Source organism: Pipistrellus kuhlii, unplaced genomic scaffold (genome assembly GCF_014108245.1).
Source record: "Pipistrellus kuhlii isolate mPipKuh1 unplaced genomic scaffold, mPipKuh1.p scaffold_m20_p_21, whole genome shotgun sequence".
Taxonomy (NCBI): Eukaryota; Metazoa; Chordata; class Mammalia; order Chiroptera; family Vespertilionidae; genus Pipistrellus; species Pipistrellus kuhlii.
Window position 1 is genome coordinate 1,746,201 of NW_023425520.1, and position 13,192 is coordinate 1,759,392.

The 13,192-nt window shown below is 39.3% G+C and overlaps 1 pseudogene; it reads left to right on the plus strand.

Annotated features, from left to right (window-relative positions):
- Window positions 1-5,284: 5,284 nt before the first annotated feature.
- LOC118726121 lies at window positions 5,285-12,860 on the plus strand (annotated as a pseudogene).
- The last annotated feature ends 332 nt before the right edge of the window (window positions 12,861-13,192 follow it).

Here is a 13,192-nt window from a genome sequence, read left to right on the forward strand (position 1 = left end):
CAAGGAGAAGCAAGAAGGATATCTACCCCACCCTCAGGCCAAGTGATGAAAATGGAAAGACAATATCTACCATTAGAGAAAGCTACGGGAAAGAGGTATTCTCAAGGCATAGTCCAGTCTCACAGAAAGAAGGAAAAGACTATGTTCAGACAAGAGGCTGCTAGGAGCAAATCAAGGATTTCAGAAGATGGGGTAGGAGATGGATAGGGGACGGTAAGATTAGAGAATGTGTAGTCATAAGGGGATGAGAGTCAGGAGATGATAACCTTGGAATCTTGAAACAATGAGAACAGTCATTGAGCATGATGGGATTGAAGCATGATGGGGTCTAAGACAGGTTATTACATTAAAGCTGCAAGCATTAGGGAGGGCATTTTCAAGGTATTCTTGCTGGAACAAATGGAGTTCTGTGAAACTCCTCTTCAAGTTAAAGACCCCATTGACCACAGGAGTATGGGAATCTCTATAACAAATAAATTGATCTTTAATATATCCATGAATAAAAATTATATAGCTTCTTTTCTCTTTTGCTTTTTTTTTGAAAGCTCATTGACATACATTAAGTGCACAGCTTCTAAAGTGCACATTTGATAAGTGTGATAGTGAAACCATCATCAGTCAAAATAATGAACATACAATAGTATCTACAACCCCTAAATGTTTACTCATGTCCCTTTTATAACCCATCTCTTCTGTCCCCTTCCCTTCAGCCTTTAGAAACCACTAATTCATTTCCTTGCCATTGTAGATTAATTTGAAATCACCAGAAGGCTATACAAACGAAATAATACAGTGTATACTCTTAGTTTGTCTGGCTTGTTTCATGCAGCATAATTCTGCTACGATTCACCCATGTTGTTGAGTATATTGATACAAACAATCCACAATTTGACATTTACACATTGAGCTCTGTAGGCCATTTCCATTGCACAGCTATACAAGTAGATCTGCTATGAACCTGCATAAACAAGTCTGTATGAACATGTGATCTCATTTTCCTTTGTAAATACCTAGGAGTAAATAGGCTGAATCATATGGGAGATGGATGTTTTAACTTTTAAAAGAATCTGCCAAACTCAGTTTTCCAAAGTGAGTGTCCATTTACATTTCCACTAATAGTACCCACGGGTTCTGGTTGCTCAACATTATTACTCTCTCCGTTTCTGCTTTTTATTTGGGGGTGTTTATCATATTTACAGTTAATGTTGTTACTGATATAGATAGATTTTTAAGTATATCACTTTGCTAATTGTTTTTTATTTGTCCCTTCTCTTATTGGTTCCCTTTTTCTGTCTTCTTTTATAGCTTTTTCTTTTTATCAAGTGATTGTTCTCCCTTTTATTGTTTATTAGCTCAAACTGTTTCATTCTTTTAATTAATTAATTAATTTAACTAATCATGGTGTGAACTGTTAACTTGTCACAGTCTTCATTCTAATACGTTATGTGACAGTTTTACTTGTAGCCTGGGGTCTTACCGTGGAATACTTTCATTTCTCCCCTTCCAGCCTCTGCTTCATGTTGCCATCTATTTTCTCCTACATTGTTGTTACTTTTGCATTAAACAGGTGATTGTTCAAAGACATTTAAGTGATAAGGAAAAAACTTAAGTATTTACCATTTCCAGTGGTCTTCAGTCTGTTGTATAGGTCCATATTTCTATCTGGTACTATTTTCTTTCTACCTTAGGAACATGTAACATTTCCTTAACCTTTCTTGTAGTTTGCATATGCTGGTGACGAGTTCTTTCACCTTTTCTATGTCTTAAAAAGATTTTATAAAAATGCCTTTGAAAGAGATTTTTACTGGGTACGAGTTCTGTGACACAGTTACAGTCTTTGAGTATTTCAAAGATGCTGCTCATGAGTATCTCATGCATTCTTTCAGCAAGAAATATTCCGCCATCCTTATCCTTCTTCCACTGCATGCATACATCTTCTTTCTCTAGCTGCTTTAACAATTTCTTTCTCACTTGCTTTGAGCAATTTGATCATGATGTGCCTTGGTGTAGTTTTTTTTTTTCCTGTTTTTTTTTATTGAATTTCTTAGATCTATGAAGTTACAGTTTTGATCAGATTGAAAATATTTCCACCTTTTTTTATTACACATATTTCTGTTCCTCAAAAACCCTCATCTCATTTATAATAAAGTCTCTAATTACACATCTCACAGGACACTTTAAATTATCCCACAGCCGAAACCGGTTTGGCTCAGTGGATAGAGCATCGGTCTGCGGACTGAAGGGTCCTGGGTTCAATTCCGGTCAAGGGCATGTACCTTGGTTGCAGGCACATACCCAGTAGGGAATGTGCAGGAGGCAGCTGGTTGATGTTTCTCTCTCATCGATGTTTCTAGCTCTCTATCCCTCTCCCTCCTCCCTGTAAAAAAAAAAAAAAAAATCAATAAAATATATATATTTAAAAAATTATCCCACAGTTCACTAAGCCTGTGCTTAATTTGGACACTTTTTACTTTCTTTTTAATGTTGTATAGTATGTCTTCTAGTCTATTAATCTCTTCTGCAATGCCGGCTCTGCAATGCAATTAATTCGATTCAGTTTATTTTATTTTATTTTATTTTATTTATTTATTTATTTATTTATTTATTAATATATTTTATTGATTTTGTACAGAGAGGAAGGGAGAGAGATAGAGAGTTAGAAACATCCATGAGAGAGAGTCATCGATCAGCTGCCTCTTGCACACCCCCTGCTGGGGATATGCCCGAAAGCAAGGTACATGCCCTTGTCCGGAATCACCCGGGGCCCTTCAGTCCCCAAGCCGACGCTCTATCCATTGAGCTAAACCAGTCTCGGCTATTTTATTTTTTTATCTCAAACATTGCAGTTTTCTGAAATAGGATGAATTCAAATTCTAAGCAAGGTTACAGACAGAACTTCCTTTATTATTATTATTATTATTATTATTATTATTTTATTTATTTATTAAAGAGCCAGCCCTTTGTGCACTTAGTGGTTATCTCGATGCTGGCCTTGAAAAACAATGCTGTTCTATCCAATTGAGAAGGTGCACCTGGCATGGTATTGAGATTGTGGGCATATCTGGTCTCTGGCCTATAAGGTCAGACAGCTAAGTTTATCTTCACCATTCTTCAAACGGGCTAAAGCAAACTAGAAAGCAACATTTTATCTAGGAAGAACAGCAGAAAATTCCAAACAACAGTTTGTTGCAAAATAGGGTTTTTTCTTCTCAGAACCTTTAAAAATAACTACCTGCCCCTAAAGCCTCGCAGTCGTGTAGGGTCCGCCTGGTGTGGTACTCTTGCAGCTGCCCTGGCCAGGTATTTCAGTAAATTCTTGCCTGTTTTTTTAATTAATAATCAGCCTCCAGTGGTCTTATTTTGAACCCAGGGTTCAGCCCCACAACATTTTTTTCCTTAGATGTTTATTTTTAAAGATAACTTCCATGTTTTTATGAATCATAGTCCTATCTCTAGCTCTTAGAACAGATGGAATATAACTGTTTTAATGTCCTAGTGTACTCACTCTATCATTTGTGACATTTCTAGGTTGGTTGTGACTGATTGGGTTGCTTTTTTTTTAGTTATGGGTCACTTTTTTCTGCTTTTTACATTCCCCAAAATTTTTAATTGGACATGCTATGAATTTTACCTTGTTGGGTGCTCAAAATTCTTATTCTTATAACTATTCCTTAGCTTTGTCTGGCATGCAGTTTCTTGGAAACAGTTTGAGCCTTTTGAGTCTTGCTTTTAAGCTGTGTTAGTAGTGAAGTGTTTAATTAAGAGCTAATGTTGCCTAGTATGGAAGCAAAACCCTTTGTGTTTTTACTTGACAAGGTATTAATTATGCAGTTTTCTAGTCAGTGAGTTGGAGACAGACTATTTTATTTCTGTGTGAGCTATATAGGTACTATTTTCTCTATTCCTTTTTGAGGGTTCTTTTGTGAACATTTGGTAGTTCATTGCCCCTCCTCTACACATTCTCTCTCTCTCTCTCTCTCTCTCTCTCTCTCTCTCTCTCTCTCTCTCTCTCTCTCTCTCTCTCTCTCTCTCTCTCTCTCTCTCTCTCTCTCTCTCTCTCTCTCTCTCTCTCTCTCTCTCTCACACACACACACACACACACACACACACATACACTCACACACACTGATTCTGGAAAAATGAAGACTCGGGATCCCTCAGCAGACTCTAGAGCTCTCTTTCTGTGTCTCTCCCTCATATCTAGTAAGTACTCTTCCTGGCAAGTTCTAGCTGCTCCCTAGATACTCAGCTTTGTTTTCTAAACTCAGACTGAGCCACATCTCCTGCACTGCAGCCTTAACACTCTCCCCAGACATTAACCTGGATCACTGCAGGGCTCACGTCATTTGTTCCCTTCCCTCAGGGATGATTGTCTTTGTTATCTAATCTCCATTGACTTGGAAACCATTTGTTTCATATATTTGTTTGGTTTTGTCCTTTGCTTCAGTCTCTATTAATTATTACTTCACCTTATTTGGAAGTGGAAGTCTGAAGACATCCTCTTTGTAGCAAAATCCACACTTTGAAACTCATAAATGAATCTCTGGTAAATCAATTTCAGTCCCTTTGAGGGAGATGTTCATGACTCACAATGGCCTTTCAGGGTCACTCTCTGTCTGGAGCCTGATATTTTGAATGAAGAAACTGAAATAGAGAGACTAAGTAATTGCCTAAGATTACAAGAAGGAAATGACAGGCACTGGAATCAAATCCAGTGAGTCTTTTGCCAAAGCCCACATTCTTTACTCCATTATGCTTCTTACACCTGCTAGTGAATTATGGAGGCCATATTTGATATCAGAGACTAAGTGACTGTAGTCCAACAAAAATACCAATATTGTGAAATCCAAAGGTCAAGGGGCAAGGAGAGTCCCAGTTTAGAATAGACTTGACTTCTGCAAACTAACTTCTCTCCTTCCTCCTTTCCTCTAATTCTCTCCTTTTGTGTCCCTCCTCTCACGTACTTTTACTGGATTTATCAGGTTCATCAACTGACAGTTGATTGACATTAAAGCCTTTTATTTAGTCAGAAAAGTGAAGTGGTTCTGCCAGCCACTTTAAAAAAAAGTAAAAACAAAAGAAATGAAACTGACTTACTAAAACACTGGTGACAAGGTAGCTCAACCATTACTCTTCATCTGCAGCTTGAACCTCACTTTCAGTTTCTCTTCTTCAACAATAGGATATTCAACACCTCCTCCAACTTCTTCACAATCTATGGAATCTCGGCTCCGTGCAATTGCCCAGCCACCTGGTCAGCCTGCCAGCAGCATGGCCAGTGTCTATGTGGATGCTGGGGTCTCAGAATCCTGGATCTATGTGTGTTACTCTACCAGGGTGCAGGAGGTCCGGCTATGGAGATGTCAAAGTATCTGGTGGGCATAAGGAGCATCTGAGCAAGAAGAAGACTGTGCAATGCCTGAATGTCTGCCTGGCCTCCTACCTGGAGAGAGTCAGGAGCTTTGAAGCTGATAATCAGAGACTGGATAACAGAATCTTGGGACACCTGAAGAAGAGACCACAGGTCAAAGTCTGGGGGTATTATTTCAAGACCATTGAGACCCCGAGGGCTCAAATCTTTGCAAGTTCTGTGGACAATGCCCATATCGCTTTGCAGATTGCCAATGCCTGTCTTCCTACTAAAAACTTCAGAGTCAAGTATGAGATAGAGTTGGCCATGTGCCAGAGTGCCTTCAATAGGCTCTGAAAGGTCATTGATGATCTCATTGTCACTCGACTGCATCTGAGACAGAGATTGAGGCTCTCAGGAAGAAGAACCATGAGGAGAAAGTAACTGGTCTACAAACCCAGATTGCCAATTCTGGGTGGACTGTGAAAATGAATGCCCCCAAATCTCAGGACCTCAGCAAGATCAGGATAGACATCGTGGACTAGCATGAACTGGCTGAGAAGAATCAAGAGGACAAGTAGTGGTTCCAGCATATGGAGGAGAGCACCTCAGTGGTTACCACACAGAATGCAGAGATAAAAGCTGTTGAGATGGCACCCACAGAGCAGAGATGCGGGATCCTATTTGTGGAGATTGACTTGGACTTGAGGAGGAATCTGAAGGTCAGTTTGGAGAACAGCCTGAGGAAAGTGGAGAAGCTCCTTGCCATGCAGATGGAACAGCTCAACGGGATCATGCTGCACCTGGCCTCAGTGGTGGCTTAGGCCGGGGCAAAGGGGCAGCACCAGGCCCAAAGGTATGAGGCCCTGCTGACCATCAAGGTCAAGCTGAAGGCTGAGATCACCACTTACTGCCCCCTGCTGGAGGAAGGCAAGGACTTCAACTTTGGTAATGCCCTAGAACAGTGGTTCGCAAACTCCTTAGTCAACAGAGCCAAATATCAACAGTACAATGATTGAAATTCCTTTTGAGAGCCAAATTTTTAAAACTTAAACTTCTTCTAATGCCGCTTCTTCAAAATAGACTCGCCCAGGCCATGGTATTTTGAGGAAGAGCCACACTCAAGGGGCCAAAGAGCCTCTTGTGGCTCGTGAGCCTCAGTTTGCCGACCATGGCCCTAGAAGAGAACATAGGCAGTAAAGTCTCAGATATTTTTCATAGCAATATTTTTTCTGATATATCTTTTTGGGCAAGGGAAACATAAGAATAAACAAACAAATGAGACTACATCAAATTAAAAAGGTTTTGCACAGAAAAGGAAAACATCAACAAAATGAAAGGACAACCCACTGAATGGGAGAACATATTTTCCAATGATACATCTGATAAAAGGTTAATATCCGAAATTTATAAAAAATTTATACAACTCAACGCCAAAACCCCCCGAAACAATCCAATTAAAAATTGGGCTAAGAACATGAATAGACACTTCTCTAAAGAGGATATACAGATGACCAATAGACATATAAAAAGATTTTCATAATCATTACACAAATGCAAATTAAAATCACAATGAGATATCACTTCACACCTGTCAGAATGGCTATCAACAAACAACAAGTGTTGGCCAGGATGTGGAGAAAAGGGCACCCTATGCCCTGTTAGTGGGAATACAGACTGGTGCAGCCACTGTGGGAAACAGTATGGAGTTACCACAAAAAGTTAAAAATGGAATTGCCTTATGACCCAATGCTTCCACTTCTGGGAATATATTCAAAGAAGCCAGAAACACTAATTTGAAAGAATATATGTACCCCTAAGTTCCTGGCAGTGTTATTTATAACTAGAGACCTGATGCATGAATTTGTGCATGGGTGGAGTCCCTCAGCCTAGCCAGCGATTGGGGCCAATCGTGGCTGTCACCAGGACTGATTGGAGCAGGCCAGACAGCGGAAGGGACTGTGGGAGGTTGGCTGTCTGTGGGGAGGGGCCATTGGAGGTTACCTGGCCACGGGAGGTTGGCTGTGGGAGTGCACTGACCACCTACCTAACCGTGGGAAGGGACTACTTGATGTTGGCCAGCCCGCCCATCAGGGCCATGGGGGTGGGCCATAGCAGGTTGGCTGACCTGGGGGAAGGGCTGAGGGAGACCACAGGAGGTTGGCTCTGGGAATGCACTGACCACCAGGGGGCAACTCTTGCATTGAGGGTCTGCTCCCTGGTGGTCAGTGTGTGTCATAGCAACTGGTTGGGTTGGTCATTCCATTATTCGATCACTTAAATTGTTATACACTGAGTGGCCAGATAATTATGATCTCTGAATACATAATAATCTGGCCACTCAGAATATATATATTAGAAGCCTAATGCATAAATTCGTGCATAGGTGGGGTCCGGCCAGCCTGCCAGGGGAAGGGGAGATGGGTGGTTGGCCTGCCTGCTTGCTGGTCGAACTCCTGGTCAAGGGGACAATTTGCATATTAGCCTTTTATTATATAGGATATACACTGAGTGGCCAGATTGTTATGCGTTCAGAGATCATAATAATCTGGCCACTCAGTGTATATATAGATAGCCAAGATTTGGAAGCAGCCCAAGTGCCCATCATGGATAAAAAAGCTGTGGTACATATACACAATGGAATACTACTCAATTGTAAAGAAGAAGAAAACCTTACTGTTTGTGACAGCATGGGTGGACCTGCAGAGTATTATGCTAAGTGAAATAAGCCAGTCAGAGAAAGTTAAGTGCCATATGATTTCACTTAAATATGGAATCTAACACACAAAATAAACTAACAAACAAAATAGAAACAGTCATAGATACAGAGAACAGACTGCCAGCTGTCAAAGTGGAGGGGACTTAGGGGCTGAGTGAAAAATGTGCAGGGATTAAGCAAAAAAACAAAAACAAAACACAAAACTCATCCACAGATAACAGTATGGTGATTACCAGAGGGAAAGGGGGTGTGGAGAGGTAGGGAACGGTTAAGGGAGGATAAATGGTGATGGAAAGAGACTTGATTTGGGTGGTGTACACAGGATACAATATACAGAGGATGTATTGTAGAGTCATACACCTGGATCCTATATAATTTTACTAAATTTTCAGTGAGAAAGAAAATAAAAAGAAAAGATGTTACCCCCCAAATGTGTGAAACTGTGTAGGTTTTTTTCTCTTTTAACCTGTTTAAAAGAAGCCCTGTTAAAAAATGTTTCCTAATCATCTTTTAATATGGTGTAAGACCAGGACATTAATTCCAAGTGCCTTGAATGCAGTAGGCACTCAAGTATTTGTTTGTTGAGAAAATACTCCCAAACTAACCTGCTCACATAAGAAAATAATCAACAGAACATTGGTGACAACTGCTAAGTGTTTGTTAAGCATTTATTAAGTGCCAGGTCCTTGCTGTGTTCTTCCTCCCTGTGGTTTTTCTGTGCCAGCCACCTAACCTGAAACCTCAAGCTCCTCATCAGCAAAAATGTCTTGTGGCAAGCAGCAGGGCCATCTCACAGAGATTTCTGCCACATCACAGGGCAAGGAAGCCACAGAGGTCCCCAACCCTCAAGCCAGGCAATCACCATGATTGGAGGGGCCAGACTAAAAACCAACCCCAGAGTGGATAAAGAGCATCCCAGAATCCTCGTGGGGACCAGTGATGTAAAGATCTAGTCCCACTTCAGAAATTCCCGAATCTGGACACAGCACTGAGGGAGGGGATGAGCCACCATTGATAAGATTATAGATACGGCAGCCAAGTGGGAGCTTAAAATAGAAATAATGCTCTGTTACGGAAAAGGAAAAAAAATAAATAAAAAGGAAATAAAAAGACAAGCCAGACAAGGAAAAATATTTGCAAAGTAAATATCTGATTAGGAACTTGTACTCAAAATGTGTGAAGAACCATCACAACTTAATATTAATAAAATAAACAACCCAACATGTAAAATATTTTAAAATTCAAATGTAAATGAAAGTTTTTAAATGGGCAATTAAAACTACAAATAGATTGAAAGTAAAGTAAAGAAAAAATTCATTATGCAAACAATAAACAAGAAAGTTGATGTGGCTACATCAGGCAAAATAGACTTTAAAACACAAAATTATACTGAAGCCAAAGAGGTACATTTTTTAATAATAAAATTGCCAGTCTATCAGAAAAATATTACAATTATAAACATTAATACAATTACAGAACACCAAAATACTTGAAAAAAAAACTGTCCAACATGAAAATTAAACAATTAAACAACAATAGTTGGAGATGTCTATACCTGCTTTCAATAATGAATACAAAAATGAGACAGAAGATCAAAAAGTAGACTAGACCTAACAGATAGCTAGTATATATTGCAATCAACCACAACAGGATACTCATTCTTCTCAAGTGCTCATAGACCATTGTCCAGGATAGAAAATATGCTAGGTCATAAAACACTTCAATAAGATTACAAGGTTATAAATGATGGAAAGCATGTTTTCCAACTACAGTGGAATGAAATTAAAAATCATGATTTTTTCTCATCCTTGATGTTCCTATCTCTCTCTCCTTCTCCCTTCTTCTCTGAAATTAATAAAAATATATTTAAAGAAAATCAATAGCAGGAAAAATTGGGACACTCACAAATATGTGGAGATTAAACACCATATTAATAAATAATCAAAGGATCAATGAAGACATCAAAAGGAATTTTAGAAAATACTGTGAGATGAATGAAAATGAAGAAACGACATAGCAAAACTTATGAGATGCAGCTAAGCAGTGGTTAGATAAAAATTTTTAGCTGTGAATGTCTATATTAAGTAATGGAGAGAAATGGTAAACTGTTTTTTTTTTTTAATTTTTTTTAGTTTAAATAAATAATAAAATATATGAAATGTGAAGTAAATTAAGAGGTTGGGACCAGCTCAGGGAGAGTCTTGGAGACAGCGCTATTAAGTTCAGGTTTTATTTTTTAGCATTGGAAAACTTTTTTTTCTAAAAGGTTAATTGAGGAATAGTTGACAAATAAAAAAAATGTATATATTTAGGGTGTACATATAATAGTTTAATATACAGGGTGGGGCAAAAGTAGGTTTATAGTTGTTCGGATGGAAAATAGTACAATAAATAATAGTAATAAGTACTCAACAACTGTAAACCTACAGTTTTGCCCCACTCTGTATGTGATCGTTGTGAAACTAATTTAGGGGAGAAGTGGTTTATTTATTTATTTCAGAAATGACTACATGAAAGAAAGTGTGGAGACAGAAGAGATGCTGAAAGAGCATTTGGGAAGCAATCGCAAAGTATGAGAGTTGAGGGTGAGAGACCTCCTTAGAGAACAGGGAAGTAAAAATTACACCAGTTCTTTCCCTTGGGGGAGCAGCAGGGTGGTGGGTGTTACCAGTGACTCAGGCAGGAAACATCTTTGAAGGACTTGACTCAGTGGGTGAGAACTGAAACCATCTGTGTCCACATGACTTAGATAAGTCTGTAGACCACCTATGTCAGCATGACATAGTTCTTTGCTCCTGAAGAACTTCCAGAGAGAGATAGAACTATAAAACAAAGAATAATTCCAATTGTTTTGGGGAATGCCTGCAGATAAGTTTATTGAAGATAAAGAGTCTGTTCACTTGAGCAAACAGACTACTTACCGAACAAAAATCTGCTTATCAAGACTTTATCAAGAAAGTCTCGTGAAATATGAGGCTAGTTCATTCATGAAGTAACTCACCTTAGAAAGGTCTAGAATCCCCAAGTCCAGGACTTAGTTTCTTATTTGACTTAGCGGCACTACATGCCATTTCTGAACACTGACCACTAAAACTTGTTTTTAAAACTGAAAGACATTATTAAGTGGTAAGGAATTAAAAGTGTGGCTCAGAAAGCAACTTTTATTGCACCTTTTCAGCCTTTAGTTACAAGAAATAGCTTCTTGTCATGGGGATGTAGAGTACAGCACAGGGAATACACTGAGTGGCCAGATTATTATGATCTCTGAACGCCTAATAATCTGGCCACTCAGTGTGTGTGTGTGTGTGTGTGTGTGTGTGTGTGTGTGTGTGTGAGTGTATGCCTGGTGCAAGAATTTGTGCATGGGTGGGGTCTGGCCAGCCTGGCCAGGGGAAGGGGACACGGGCAGTTGGCCAGTCTGCCTGCTGGTCGAACTCCTGGTCGAGGGGACAATTTGCATATTAGCTTTTTATTATATAGGATATACACTGAGTGGCCAGATTATTATGCTTTCAGAGATCATAATAATCTGGCCACTCAGTGTATAGTCAATAATATTATAATAACTGTATGGCATCAGATGGATATTAGACTAATTGGATGGTCACTTCATAAATTATATAAATGTCTAATCACTATGTTATACACCTGAAATTAATATGGTATTACACATTGACTATAATTTATTAATAAAAATAAATTATAAAAGGAAATAGCTATTTGTATTTCTATCTGACACCACATCAAGCTTTATTCGTTCAATTGTTTATTCACTTAACAGGTATTTCAGTGCCTACTATGAGCCAGGCTCTATGCTAGGTGCTGGGGTTGATGCAATGGCAATAGTGCCAAGGAAGGCAAGGATTACAGTGTTGAACAAGGATGCCAGCCTTGTGTGGGGATTAAGGAAGACTTCCCCGAGGAAAGCTGATTTAAATTGAGTCTTGAAAGGTAAGTAGAAGCAATTCAGGCAAAACGTAGACTAAGAAAAGGCAAGAGAGCATCTAGGTAGTGGGCACAGCATGTTCAAAGATCTAAGACAAAAAGGAGCTGGAAGAATGAAGAACAAAGAGAAAGCCATTGTTCCGGGAACCCAAGAAGCTCAGAAGAGAGTGGTGCACACAGCAGGGCCAAAGCCATGCAAGAACTTGGCTACCAAAGTTCAGTGATCAATGGAAGCCACTAAATAGTTTTGCAAATGTCCAACAGGAAGGGATTTCCCTCTAAATCTACAGTCTTGGAAACCTGTGGAGAGTGGAGGGAGGTAGAGGAGGAAAATGGAAAGAACTGGGGGGGGGGGGGGGAATCAACTTTGGATTTTGTTCTTCCTTCTCGGAAATTGACACCTTTCCATAATTAGGACAGGCACTTTATTAGTCTCAAGATCACGGAAAACAACTAATTACTCAAAAGTTATTTGCTTATTCCATATATAACTTTTCTTAGGGGCCAAGTGGCCCCTGCACGCTTAACTCTGAGCTTGATTTTCTTCTGAATTGACAGCATTGAGCCCCTGTTAACTGTCTTTACTTTTGGAAACAGCGATAAGGCCTGGCAAAGGATATGCTGGCTGCCACAGTGGAAAGTGAAGCGAAAGAGGTTAAAAACACTCATATTTCTTCTCTCTTAAAATTGGAGTCTGCAAGTAGTGCACAGAGGAGGAACATACAGTAGCAAATATGGCATCTGCTCTTTTTTGAAGGTGAGGCTGCATTGAATTGAGGTAAAATTGACCTAAGTGTTTGTGTTCTTATTACTAGGTCTCCAGAATGTACTGGAAGGAGTTTGTAGATGAACAAATAAATGCCATGACTTCCTTTTACTTCTGGACAAAAAGAGTATTTGTTCAGTCAGAACATGGCTAATAAACAGATTAAATATCTTTTAAAAATATATTTTATTGATTTTTTATAGAGAGGAAGAGAGAGGGATAGAAAATTAGAAACATTGATGAGAGAGAAACATCGATCAGCTGCCTCTTGCACACCTGCCACCGGGGATATATCCGCAAGATACTTGCCCTTGACCAGAATCGAACCTGGGACCTTTCAGTTTGTAGGCCGATGTTCTATCCACCAAGCCAAACCGGTTTTGGCAAGATTAAATATCTTGAAATGGCACCT